The sequence below is a fragment of the Mustela lutreola genome, chromosome 5, assembly GCF_030435805.1.
Source record: "Mustela lutreola isolate mMusLut2 chromosome 5, mMusLut2.pri, whole genome shotgun sequence".
NCBI lineage: Eukaryota > Metazoa > Chordata > Mammalia > Carnivora > Mustelidae > Mustela > Mustela lutreola.
This window is the reverse complement of record NC_081294.1, coordinates 131,602,920-131,616,141: the sequence shown is the minus strand read 5'-3', so window position 1 is coordinate 131,616,141 and position 13,222 is coordinate 131,602,920. Positions and strand designations below refer to the sequence as shown.

Sequence of the window (13,222 nt, the reverse complement as noted above, 5' to 3'; positions counted from 1 at the left end):
GTGCTGAAATATTAAGTTTAAATTTTTTGTTGCTTTGAAAACATGTAAGAACTAAATTAAGTTTTTGATTCGTGGCTAGTTAATGACGGGGAATAAATTAGCATGAATCTAAAAATTAAACAGAATGAATTAGGAGTTGTTAGACATCTGATGCTTTAAAATTCTATATGAGAAAATAGTGTATTATCAAGGGAAGAATTGTGGTTTTTGTTGATTAAGAACTTTGCTGTTTTTAAAAATTCATTTATATATTTTCTACCATTACAACATTGTTTCCCATCTCTCTGAGTTTGAGCTGATTTCTTCTTAGCACCATTAGTCGACTTAGTGTAATCAGTGGCATTCAATTTTTGTAAAGCAAAACTTAGGGCTTTAGATGTTTCCAGTAAAACTAAAGCCTATTGAAATTGTTTTGTTTGGATTTTAGTTTAAATCTTGTCTATCCTGCTTTATAGCTCCCCCTTTGACTAATAGATTAGCAGTACCTTTTTCTGTATAGAGATTTTATGCAAAAAAAGTAATTTTTTTAGTATCCTCTATCCTTTTTTTTTTTTTTTTTTTGACATTCAGAAGTCAAATACTGTGTGCTTTATCTTCACATTAAGTAGCAAGAAGACTGTAACTTGAATAGAAAAAATTACTGCATTGGGGTATTTTCTATCATAGAATGCTATATTTTGTAGAATTTCTGTAGTATTTTGTGTTTCTTCCATTAGAGGAAGAAAGAATTAGTTGTTTAATAGATAAATTAAAATTGTATAGTAGAAGCCCTAATTGGATATTTTTGGTAGTGCAAGAGTGAAATTGTTTTAGCATTCTTCTGGTAAGAAGTAACCACATTGCTTCAGGTGAGAGTGGCATGTACAATTAGAATTCAGCCAGATGATTGGGTCTTAAACTTTTTTTTTTACAATTCAGCCAGATGATTGGGTCTTAAACTTTTTTTTTTACAAACAAAAAATATAATGTCGTATAGAAACCTGAGTTTTCAAAAACGTACTGATTCCTGGCTTAGCTGAATTTCTTAGCTTTTGTTTGTTTTTAAAGCTGTCTTTCTTGTAACAAAGGGTAGAATGTTAAATATTTAGTAAGAATTTGAAGCATGAATTGGTATAAAATGACCTAAAGTTAATTATTTCTTAATTTATAATGAACACTGGAGTAATTTCTTAAAGTGTATTTCTGAGTTGCTTAACATTTTTTGCATTATTCAGTGTTAACTTTTAAAAGAAATGTTTCTGCAACATTTAAACTGGTTTAGCAGTTGTCTATAAATGAATGGGCAGTGTCAGTCTTAAAATTCTTTTGCAAAGTAACCAAATAATTTTCCTTTGCACAGTAGAGACAGTTAAAATAGTATTTATACATTGGGTTTTCTCTTGGTATTTGAGTTTTTAAAACTGCCACATAGTCTGAAAATGATTTTATTTTGCTAGAAATGCTTTTGGGAATGTTTATTTTCTGTAAAAGTGGAGATTGAGCACCACCTGTTGGTCAAACAAATGTATTTTAATTTGTGATTTCAGCAAAAAGATTTTGTTGTGAAATAATTACATTTCTTAACAATTGAGGTCTTATATAATTCTGTCACAGTATAGATTTATGTCTAAAAACTGTACTTCATAAAATCCACCAGAATGCCTTAATTATTATAAATTATAAAATGATCCACCTTTAACATCTTTACTATGTAAATTTTCCTAACTTTATTGCTGTATTCTACTGAAATATGTAAGTTATCCTTTTAAGGAAGTGGATGGTCTTAACCTTGTGTTTACTTACTAAGTTATTAAGAGAGATGATTATTTTATTTGCCTTATGTGGAAATTATCAAATTGAGGAAGAACAGTTTGGTGATTCCTGTGTTATTTATGCCTTATCTGAATGCTGCTAGATTTAATATTTAAGAAAAAAATCCTTTAAAAATTATTTTTAATAGCAGTCTGAAGTAAAAGTGTAAGAAGTTTTATACTAGAAACAGCAATTACTATTTTTATTAGTATTTTATATAATTTTACACTTTGTTATGTTGAATGTTTTGTTTGAAATAGATAAAACTAAAGTAGTCATTAATAAAGCAAATTATTAATTTTAAAATCTTAATTTTAATAATTGATATGAATACAAATATTAATGAAACAAACCGCTCAGAGCAAAGCAAAAAATATCTGAAGTGACATTTGATACTCTCAGAGATGTGAAAACTCTATTTCCATTAAGACTAGGTACAGAAGGCAGCTATGGTACTTCTTTCACTACTGACTTCAAAGTGAGTGCTACAGCTGTATCAAAGTCTTAACCCCTCATCCATTAATAATGTACAGTAAATAAATCAGTCCTTTTGGGTTTTAGGGAGGTTGATCTTTTTATTTTAGGTTATACTTTCTAAGAAGAAATTCCATGCTTAGTGTTCCATGCTTAGTATTAGATATATTCTTACCAAGAAAACAGTACAAATAAAGCCAAAAAGATAAATTTATTTACATTGATATTTTATGTATCATAACAGAAGGTAACTGATGTTTTATATTAAAATTAAGATTGATAATCACCAGGTTTACACACTTCACAGCACTCACCAATATGTTTATAAAAAAATAAAAAATTAAAGATTGATAGTGTCTACTATATTAGATTGTTTCAAATTAAAAATCATACCCAAGTTTCCTTCAACTTCTGTTGCTTTTTCCTATGCCCATTTAATGTTACCACTTTTTGCTTATTTTGTTAAGCTGGAAACTTCGGAGTCAGTCCTGTCTCTCATTTTCACCATGAAATTCAGTTTCTAAACACTGGGAGTAACTCCTCATTCTTCTCTCCCTACTGTTGCACTACTTCAGTCTTCCTTATCCCTCTGGCTAATTCAGTAGCTTACTAATTTCATTGTTTCCGGTCTCTTTCCTATTTTACCCTATCTTCAGTAGAACTTGGAAGTTTTTCACTGGGACCTTAGGGTCCAGTTCCAGTCTACTCTTCGAGCCTTACATCCCCCGTTCTCTTTCTCACCTTTTGAAACCAAATGTTATCTCCTTTGTGAAGAGTCACTTTTTAAGAATTAAACATATAGATTTGAGCTCTACTAGCACTTTGGTCATATTTCTAGACGGTCTCTAATCACTAGAACAATTGTTAAGTTTATGCAATTATAAATAGTTAGGAAGTCTCTGAAAGCAGTGACTGAAAGCAGTGGTTTGTTTGTTTTAATTTTGAATTTTAAGTCCCACGAATATTCCTTGGCACACAAAAGGTTGTAAACTTAGGGTAAAGAGTTTGTTTACTTTGTCTCCTGGAGTGATTTACATACTCAGACCCTAAATGTGTTTATATATGTAATATATTTAGAACAGTACTGGTATGTAGTAAAGCCTCAATATATGTTAACAGTTATTGTTTTAAAAAGAAAATAAGCCATTTAAATATATTTCAGTATTGGGGAAGGTACACAAATTTGAAGCAAAGTTCTTAAAGACTTTTTTTTTTTTTTTCGCAGTGAAATATCACATATTAAAGCTAATTTAAAATCTTGAGTATGTGAGAACCATTTTATTTATTTTATTAAAAGCTGTGCAACTGAGAATTGACTTATGTAAAGTTTTATTAAGTTTGTCTTTTAGAGTTAAAAAATATGTACACATACATAAATAACTGCTTAATCTTGTCTTAAAGTTGTTGCCATATTATGTTAAAGTAATTTCACTCTAAACTATTTACCAAAATGGTTTTTGGTGATAAAGAGAAATAATGTTAAGAAAATAAATGAAAAATTGGCATCTTATTTTTTAGGGTAGACATTTAAATTAAAAAATGAGGACCTAGCATACAGTTTTTTTTTGTTTGTTTGTTTTGTTTTTGTTTTCCAGATAGGCTGGGTTATAGTTATGTTAGTAGAAGGTTTTAAAAAACAACTGTAAGGGCACCTGGGTGGCTCAGTGGGTTAAGCCTCTGCCTTTGGCTCGGGTCATGATCCCAGGGTCCTGGGATCGAGCCCTGCATCTGGCTCTCTGTTCAGCGGGGAGCTTGCTTCCTCCTCTCTCTCTGCCTGCTTCTCTGACTACTTGTGATCTCCATCTGTCAAATAAATAAATAAAATCTTAAAAAAAAAATAAAAAACAACTGTAGAATATTTGAAATAAGTCATTCTATCATAAGGCTTATGGCAGACATAGATTTGGTTTTGACTTGACTGTCTTAGATTTACTGGTTTTGTTTGTTTGTTTTATTTTCTTCCATCCTTCTTTGCTTGATGAATTTTCTCATCAGTTCAGTCAAGTTCAAAGTGAAGATTTCCTTGACTTTTTTTCAGTGGTTTTGAAGGGGAGGTAGGGGGATTCAGGGATACATAAGGAAATGTCAACAGAATATTTTTTTATAATATATGTTATAGTTAAATCTGATTTCTTTAGTTAGAAATCTTTATTTATGATGTGGCATTGGAAGATGAAGGTTAAAAGCATCCATTGGGATACAGGCCTCTGAATCTAGACAGTTCTCAAAAATTCATAAAAACATTCATAATGAATGAGAATCACTGAGTAATGTTAATATTAGCTTAGATTGTAATGCTAAGTATTTTTAAGGAGTTTACAACTTTTTGGAATTATAAAAGGTGTTTTTTTAGACAATAGAGTAAAGAGAAATTTGATTCTTTGTTGGGTTGGATCTTATATTTTGCAATCTAGTATCATTAACAGTATACATATTATATAACTTTAAAAATATCATTGATATTAATCATTTTCTTTCTATGATTGAATGCTTATGTTGGAAATAAGTATAGCATTGAAAGTCTGTGTTTAATATTACGTGTGTCTGCTTTGAATTTCTTTTTTGATTGACATACATTACTCCTGAGTGAGACGCTTACTGTTGATAGTATTCTTAAATAATTTCTGCAGTCTACAATTAATAATTTAACTGCAGATGGCTTTCTGTTGATTCTATGTTATTTCATCTTATGATTATAAAATATGCCATAATATAGTAATTTATTTGGGGGATTTAATTAAACATTTGAGGATGAATATAGAGTCTTATAATCTTGAATTTTATTTTATTGTTTAGTAAATTTGTATATTATTCCGTAAGAGATGTGTGCTCAGGATAATGCAGAGATTTTAAAACTTAGGGGAAACAGAAATATTTCAAAACTATTTCCTAGCAATAAAATTCTACATGTCTCCCTATTTGAAAATATCTTTTAATTATTGGGTTTACAGATTTCACAGTTTGGTTTAAATCTGAAAGTTTTCAGTATTTCTTAAATGAATAAGCCAACGAAAGTTAGTGTAAAATATTTCAATTTTATATTTTTATATTCAGTATATAACCCATATTCATACGTAGTATTTTGCTTTATTAGTAGAAATTTCTCATTGTTAGATGTAATCATTCCTACCAAGGGATATTTTAAAGTATCAGTGATAACCATATTTTCAGATTAATAAGAAGCTAAGAGAAATATATAGTGTTTATTCAGCAAGTATTTTGGTGTCTGAAAAGTATTGAGACTATGATTTAAGTTTGGTTATTTCCTAATTAAATATTATTTAGGAAGAGAAAAACATTAGTAGCAAAGTAAAATGCAGTGTTATATGTGCTATAACACGTGATGTGAAAGAAACTTAGAGCAGTGCTTAAGACTTTTTGAGGTTTGCAGGTTTTTGTGACATTGTGATGTTTCGTTCATTTATAAGGAATTGAATATTTCTAGGTGGTAAGAGAAAGAAGGGGTTTGTTGTTCAGGGAGCACTATGTGCAGAGGTGTGGAGGCATTTAGAGAGCAGGGCTTCGAAGAGGGCACTGTGGACCATGAAGCTGACTGGAAATGTAGGCTATAAAAGTTTTTTGGGTCTTATGGCAATAATTTTGGATATTATTCTGTAAGCATTGGTGAGGGATTAAAGAATTTTGAGCAGGAGAAGAACCTGTACCCATTTCCATTTTTGTAAGATTATTGTGGTCATACTGTGGAAGATGAGGGTAGAAAAGTCAATCAGGGAAATTTCTACAGTACAAGAAAGAGAGTACCTGAACTAAGTGGCAGTGAGAGTAGAAAGGGAGAGGTTAAAGGAGATAGAGTCAGTCCCACAGGTTTTGATGATTAATTGGTTGTTGAGGTTCACAATGGTTTTTTTTTTTTTTGGATCACTCAAGATGGGTATCTAGTTCGAGCTACTACTCATTGACATAGGGACTAATAGAAAGAGGGCATAGTTTTGGGATAGGGGTGGACTTTAGTAGTAAACATGGCCTTTTTAAAAATTTAAATTCCATTAATTAACATATAACATATTATTAGTTTCAGAGGTAGAGTTCCGTGATTTATCAGTCTTATCTAACACCCAGTGCTCATTGCGTCATGTGCCCTTCTTAATGTCCATCACCCAGTTATTCCTCCCCTCTAGCAACCCTCAGTATGTTTCCTATGATATAGAATCTCTTACAGTTTGTCTCCCTCTCTGAATTCATCTTGCTTCATTTTTTCCTCTCTTCCCCATGATCCTGTTTTTTTTTTTTTTCCTTAAATTCCACATATGAGTGAGATCTTATGACACTTCTCTTTCTGATTGACTTATTTCACTTAGCAAAATAACCTCTAGTTCTGTCCATGTGGTTGTAAAGGATTTCATTTTTTTTTTTTTTTTTCTGGATGGATGAGTAGTAGTCCATTGCATACCACATCTTTTTTTTTTTAAATTTTTTAAATTTTTTTAAAGACTTTTATTTATTTGAGAGTGAGAGAGAGTGTGAAGAGGAGAAGGGAGAAGCAGACTCTCCATGGAGCCGGGAGCCCAATGTCAGGCTCAATCCCAGGACTTTGGGATCATGACCTGAGCCAAAGGCAGTCACTTAACCAGCTGAGCCACCCAGGTGCCCCATACCACATGTTTTTTTAATCATGCATCTGTTGATAGACATCTTGGCTCTTTCCATAGTTAGCTATTGTGGACATTGGTGCTATAAACACAAGGGTGCAGGTACTTCTTTGGATCACTACATTTGTACGTTTGGGGTAAATACCCAGTAGTGTAATTGCTGGGTTGTAGGGTAGCTCTATTTTCAACTTTTTGAGGAGCCTACATACTGTTTTCCAGAGTGGCTGCACCAGCTTGCATTCCCACCAACCGTATAAGAGGGTTCCCCTTTCTGCACATCCTTGTCAACATTTGTCATTTCCTGACTTGCTAATTTTAGTCATTCTTACTGGTGTAAGGTGGTATCTCATTGTGGTTTTGATTTGTATTACCCTGAAGCCAATTGATGGTGAGAATTTTTTCATGTTCCTGTTGGCCATCTGTGTCTTTGGAGAAATGTCTGTTCATGTCTTATGCCCATTTCTTGATTGGATTATTCTTTAGATGTTGAGTTTAATATGTCCTTTATAGATTTCAAATACTAGTTCTTTATCTGATAAGACATTTGCAAATATCTTCCCCATTCTATCAGTTGTCTTTTGGTTTTGATGACTTTGCTATGCAAAATCTTTTTATCTTGGTAAAGTCCCAATAGTTCATTTTTGCCTTTATCCTCTTGCATTTGGAGTTGTGTCTAGCCACAGTTTGTTGCAGCCAAGGTTGAAGAGGTTGCTGCTTGTTCTCCCATAAGATTTTGATGGATACCTGTCTCACATTTAGGTCTCTCATTCATTTTGAGTATGGTGTAAGGAAATGGTCCAGTTTCATTCTTCTGCAAATGGCTGTCCATTTTCCCAACACCATTTGTTGAAGAGACTGTCTTTTTTCCATTGGATATTTTTTTCCTGCTTTGTCAAAGATTAGTTCACTGTAGAGTTTGAGGGTCCATTTTTGGATTCCATTGATCTTTATGTCTGTTTTGTGCCAGTACTATACTGTTGTGATGATTATAGCTTTGTAATAAGCTACTAGCTTTGGTTTTCTTTTTCAACATTCCTTTGTCTATTCAGGTCTTTTCTGGTTCCTTACAATGTTTAGGATTATTTGTTCCAGCTCTGTGAAAAAAGTTGATGGTATTTTGATAGGGATTACACTAAATGTGTGGATTACCCTAGATAGCATAGACATTTTACACGGTGTTTGTTCTTCCAATCTGTTTTTCTGTTTCTTTTTGTCTTTCTCAATTTCTTTCTTGAGTGTTCTATAGTTTTCTGAGTTCAAATTCTTTGCCTCTTTGGTTAGGTTTATTTATAGGTATCTTACAGTTTTTGGTGCAATTGTAAATAGGATAGACTGCTTAATTTCTCTTCTGTCTCATTGTTAGTGTATAGAAATATAGCTGATTTCTGTGTATTGACTTTATATCCTATCACTTTGCTGAATTCCTCGATGAGTTCTAGCAATTTTGGGGTGAAGTCTTTTGGGTTTTCCATGTAGAGTATCATGTCATCTGCAAAGAGTGAGAGTTTGACTTCTTCTTTGACAGTTCAGATGCCTTTTATTTCTTGTTTTCTGATTGCTGAGGCTAGGACTTCTAGTACTTTGTTGAGCAGCAGTGGTGATAGTGGACATCCCAGCCATGTTCCTGACTTAGGAGAAAAGCACTCAGTTTTTCCCAATTAAGAATGGTATTTGCTGTGGGCTTTTCACAGATGGCTTTTATGGTATTGAGGTATCTTACCTCTATCACTACACTGTGAGGAGTTTTAATTAAGAAAGGATGCTGTACTTTGTCAAATGCCTTTTCAGCATCTATTGAGAGTATCATATGGTTCCTGTTCTTTCTTTTATTAATGTATTGTATCACATTGATTGATTTATGGATGTTGAACCAACCTTGAAGCCCAGGAATAAATCCCACTTGCTTGTGGTGAATAATCTTTATAATGTACTGTTGGATCTTATTGGCTGGTATTTTGGTGAGAATTTTTGCATCTGTGGTTATCAAGGATATTGGTTTATAATTCTCCTTTTTTGATGGAGTCTCTGTCTGGTTTTGGGATCAAGGTAATGCTGGCCTCATCAAATGAGTTTGGAAGTTTCCCTTCCATTTCTATTTTTTGAAACAGTTTTGGGAGAATAGGAACTAATTCTTTAAATGTTTGATAGAATTCCCCTGGGAAGCCGTCTGGCCCTGGGCTCTTCTTGTTTTTGGGAGATTTTTGATGACTGCTTCAGTCTCCTTACTGGTTATGGGTCTGTTCAGGTTTTCTATTTCTTCCTGGTTCACTTTTGATAGTTTATATGTCTCCAGGAATGCATCTATTTCTTGCAGATTGTCAAATTTGCTGGTGTATATTTGCTCATAGTATATTCTTATAATTGTTTGTATTTCTTTGGTGTTGATTGTGATCTCTCCTCTTTCCTTTCTGATTTTATTTACTTGGGTCCTTTCTCTTTTCTTTTTGATAAGTCTGGCCAGGGGTTTAATAACATTATTAATTCTTTCAAAGGATGAGCTCCTAGTTTCATTGATCTGTTCTACTGTTCTTTTAGTTTCTATTTCATTGATTTCTGCTTTGATTTTTATTACTTCTCTTCTCCTGCTGGGTTTAGGCTTTCTTTCTGTTCTTTCTCCAGCTCCTTTAGGTGTTAAGGTTAGGTTGTGTATTTGAGACCTTTCTTGTTTCTTGAGAAAGGCTTGTATGGCTATATACTTTCCTCTCAGGACTGCCTTTGCCGTCTCCCAATGATTTTGAACAGTTGTGTTTTCATTTTCATTTGTTTCCATGCATTTTTTTCAATGCTTCTTTAATTTCCTGGTTGAGCCATTCATTCTTTAGTAGGATGCTCTTTAGCCTCCATGTATTTGAGTTCTTTCTGACTTTCCTCTGTGATCAAGTTCTAGTTTCAGAGCATTGTGGTCTGAAAATATGCAGGGAATGATCCCAATATTTTGGTAGCAGTTGAGACCTGATTTGTGACCCAGGATGTGATCTATTCTGGAGAATGTTCCATGTGCACTCAAGAAGAATGTGTATTCTGTTGTTTTAGGGTGGAATGTTCTGAATATACCTATGAAGTCCATCTGGTCCAGTGTTTCATTCAAAGCCCTTGCTTCCTTGTTGATCTTCTGCTTAGATGATCTGTTCATTGCATTGAGTGGGGTGTTAAAGAACCCTAATATTATTTTATTATTATCAATGTGTTTCTTTAATTTATTTTTAATTGGTTTATATAATTGTTTTCTTTCTTGTTAGGGACATAAATATTTACAGTTGTTAGAACTTCTTGTTAGTTAGACCCTTTAATTAAGATATAGTTTCCTTCTTCATCTCTTATTAGAGTATTTGGATTAAAATCTAATATGTCTGATATAAGGATTTTTATGCCAGCTTTCTTTTGATGTCCATTAGCATGGTAAATTGTTTTCCACCCCATCACTCTCAATCTGGAGGTGTCTTTGGTCTAAAATGAGTCTCTTCAGACAGCATATTGATGGGTCTTGCTTTTTTATCCATTCTGAAACAATCTGTCTTTTGATTGCAGTAGTTAGCCCATTTACATTCAGAGTAACTATTGAAGGATATGAATTTAATGCCATTGTATCACCTGTACAGTCACTGTTTCTGTATATTGTCTCTGTTCCTTTCTGGTCTATGTTATTTTTGGGCTCTCTCTGCTTAAATGATCCCTTTTAGTATTTCTTAGAGGATTGTTTTAGTGATCACAAATTCTCTTAATTTATGTTTGTTGTTGAAGCTTTTCAATTTGTCCTTTTATTTTGACTGACATCCTAGCTCAAATAGGTATTCTTGGCTGCATATTTTTCCAATTTAGCACCCTGGATATGGATATATCATGCCAGTCCTTTCTGGACTGCCAGGTCTCTGTGACTAGGTCTGCTGCCATTCTAATATTTCTACCCTTGTTGGTTATGGACCTGTTGTCCTGAGCTGCTTTCAGGGTTTTCTCTTCGTCTCTGAGATGTGAAAGTTTCACTGTTATATGTTTGGGTGTTGACCTGTTTTTATTGATTTTGAGGGGGGTTCTCTATGTTTCCTGAACTTGAATGCCTGTTTCTTTCCCAAGGTTAGGGAAGTTCTCTGCTATAAATTGTTACAGTATACCTTCTGTCCTCCCTTTCCTCTTCTTCTGGGATCCCAATTATTCTAATACTGTTTTGCTTTGTGGTATCACTTAATCTCTCAAATTCTCCCCTTGAGATCTGGGGGTAATCCCTTTTTTCTCAGCTTCTTTATTGATCATCATTTTGTCTTCTATATCACTAATGCTCTATTTTTCATATATCCTAGCATTTAGAGCCTTCATTTTTTATTGCATCTTGTTAATTGCCTTTTTGATTTTAACTTGGTTATATTTAGTTTTTTAAATAATACCCAGAAAGAGATTCTTTAGTGTCTAATATGTTTTTTGCAAGCCCAGGCAGTAGCTTTGTAATAATTTTTTTCTGAATTTTGTTTCTGACATCTTACTTATATTCATACTCATTAGGTCCCTGGCAGTCAGTACTGCCTCTTGTTCTCTTTTTGGAGGTGAGTTTTCCCGTCTTGTCATTCTGTCCAGAGCAGACTAGATGAATGTGAGAAGAAAATACTCCTAGTCTCCAGCCCCAGAGACAACAGTGATCTCAGAGAAATATAAACTAGATAGAGACCTGAAGGTGGAAAGTAAATAAATAAAAATTAAAAACAAAAGAAAGAAACTATAAACAGATGAACAGCATATAGTAATACACTGGCTCTTCTGTGTATTTTCGTTTGCTTCTTAGAAAATTAGATCCCAAAATTATAAAGAAAGAAAAACTTACATATGTCCAGAAATAAATTTAAATACAATGAAAGGGTAGGCTATAACTACAAAAATGAAAAAGAGAACAAAAAGGAACATAGACAGGTGAACAGAATAGAGCAATATGCTATATCCTGGGTGTGTTTTATGTAGTTTGTTAGAAGCAAAAAAAATCTCAAAATTGGAAAACTATATACACACACACACACACACACACACACACACACCAAAAAAAATTATTGAAAGGATAGAATGTAATTGTAAAGATGAAAATTAAAAAAGACTAACAAAACAAAAAAGAAAAAAGAGAATATGATCAGATAGGTGAAGAGAGCATAGCCATTCATTAGATTCTGGGTGTAATTTGGTCTGTTTGTTGGAAGAAATTGCATTTCAAAATTGTAAAGAAGGAAAAACCCATATATACAAATATAAAATTAAATACCATGAAAGGATAGAATACAACTGTAAAAATGAAAATTAGAAATGATTTTTAGAAAAGTTGATAAAATAAATTGGTTGAGAAAGAAAAGAAAAAAATTAAACTTGAAAGATTAAAGAGTCATAGGAAAATACCCCATGAATTCTATATGCTATTTTCCCCTAGGCTGGAGTTTTGCAGTTCTCTATGATTGGTAGATTTGGTGTTAGCTGGTTGTTCTTGATGATCTTCTGGGGGAGGGGACTGTTGTGTTGATTCTCAAGTGTCTTTGCCCGAGTTGGAATTGCTCCTCTGATGCCAGGGGCCAGGCTAAATAATCTGCTGTGGATTGCTCTATGTGGCTTTTGTTTCTTGAAGGTTTTCTCCAGAGCTTTAGAGGATGAAAATGAAAATGGCAGCCTCCTAGTCTCCAGCCCCAGAGGCAAAAACTGGAGGCCTCACTGCTCAGTGTGTCCTCAGGGGAAAGTAGTCAGTCATTCCCATCTCCCTGGTCTCCCTTCATACCCTGTGCTCACCCAACCTGTGACCTCGTGTTTCCATCTCAGGCTCTTGACCCTGCTTCGAGTCTCTAAACATTGCAGAATCCTGTGTCATGCAAATGTCCTGGTCCTCCTGAGGGAGGAAGGGGGTTCTCACTCGTTCTGCATCTTGCTGGGTCTTTACCTGGTGAGTGGTTTCCTGAGTTTGTGGTTTATGGCAGCCCCAAGCTGAGAGCCCACTCCTGGGCTTGCTGATTACAGCCGGCTTTCCTGCTCTAACACCTGGGAACTCTGCTGTACTGAGGCTCCCTCTGTCTTCCTGTGACTCTGAGGACCCTGAGGCCACGCTGCTAGTGTTCTGCCCCACTTTGTCACCCTTCAGGCAGGGATGTCCCTCCCCTGAGCAGACACAAAAGTTCCGATTTTGTGCTCTGCTGTTAGGTCACTTTCCAGTAGCTGGGGTAAGGAGACTCCCTACTCCCTGAGGTTTATCTTCCCATATACTGCTACGGATTCACTTCTGTGCACCTCCTACCTTGCAGAAAGTGGTCACTATTCTATTTGTAGATTTGTAATTTGTATCTATTTTCTTAGATCTTCAGTTGAGTTCGCAGGTGTTCAGAATGATTTGAAAG

General features: G+C 34.0%; 1 protein-coding gene across 2 annotated transcripts in view; it reads left to right on the top strand.

Annotated features, from left to right (window-relative positions):
* FBXL17 (F-box and leucine rich repeat protein 17) overlaps positions 1–13,222 on the top strand; it is a 508,942-nt gene that overhangs the window by 98,244 nt on the left and 397,476 nt on the right. The window lies entirely within an intron of this gene.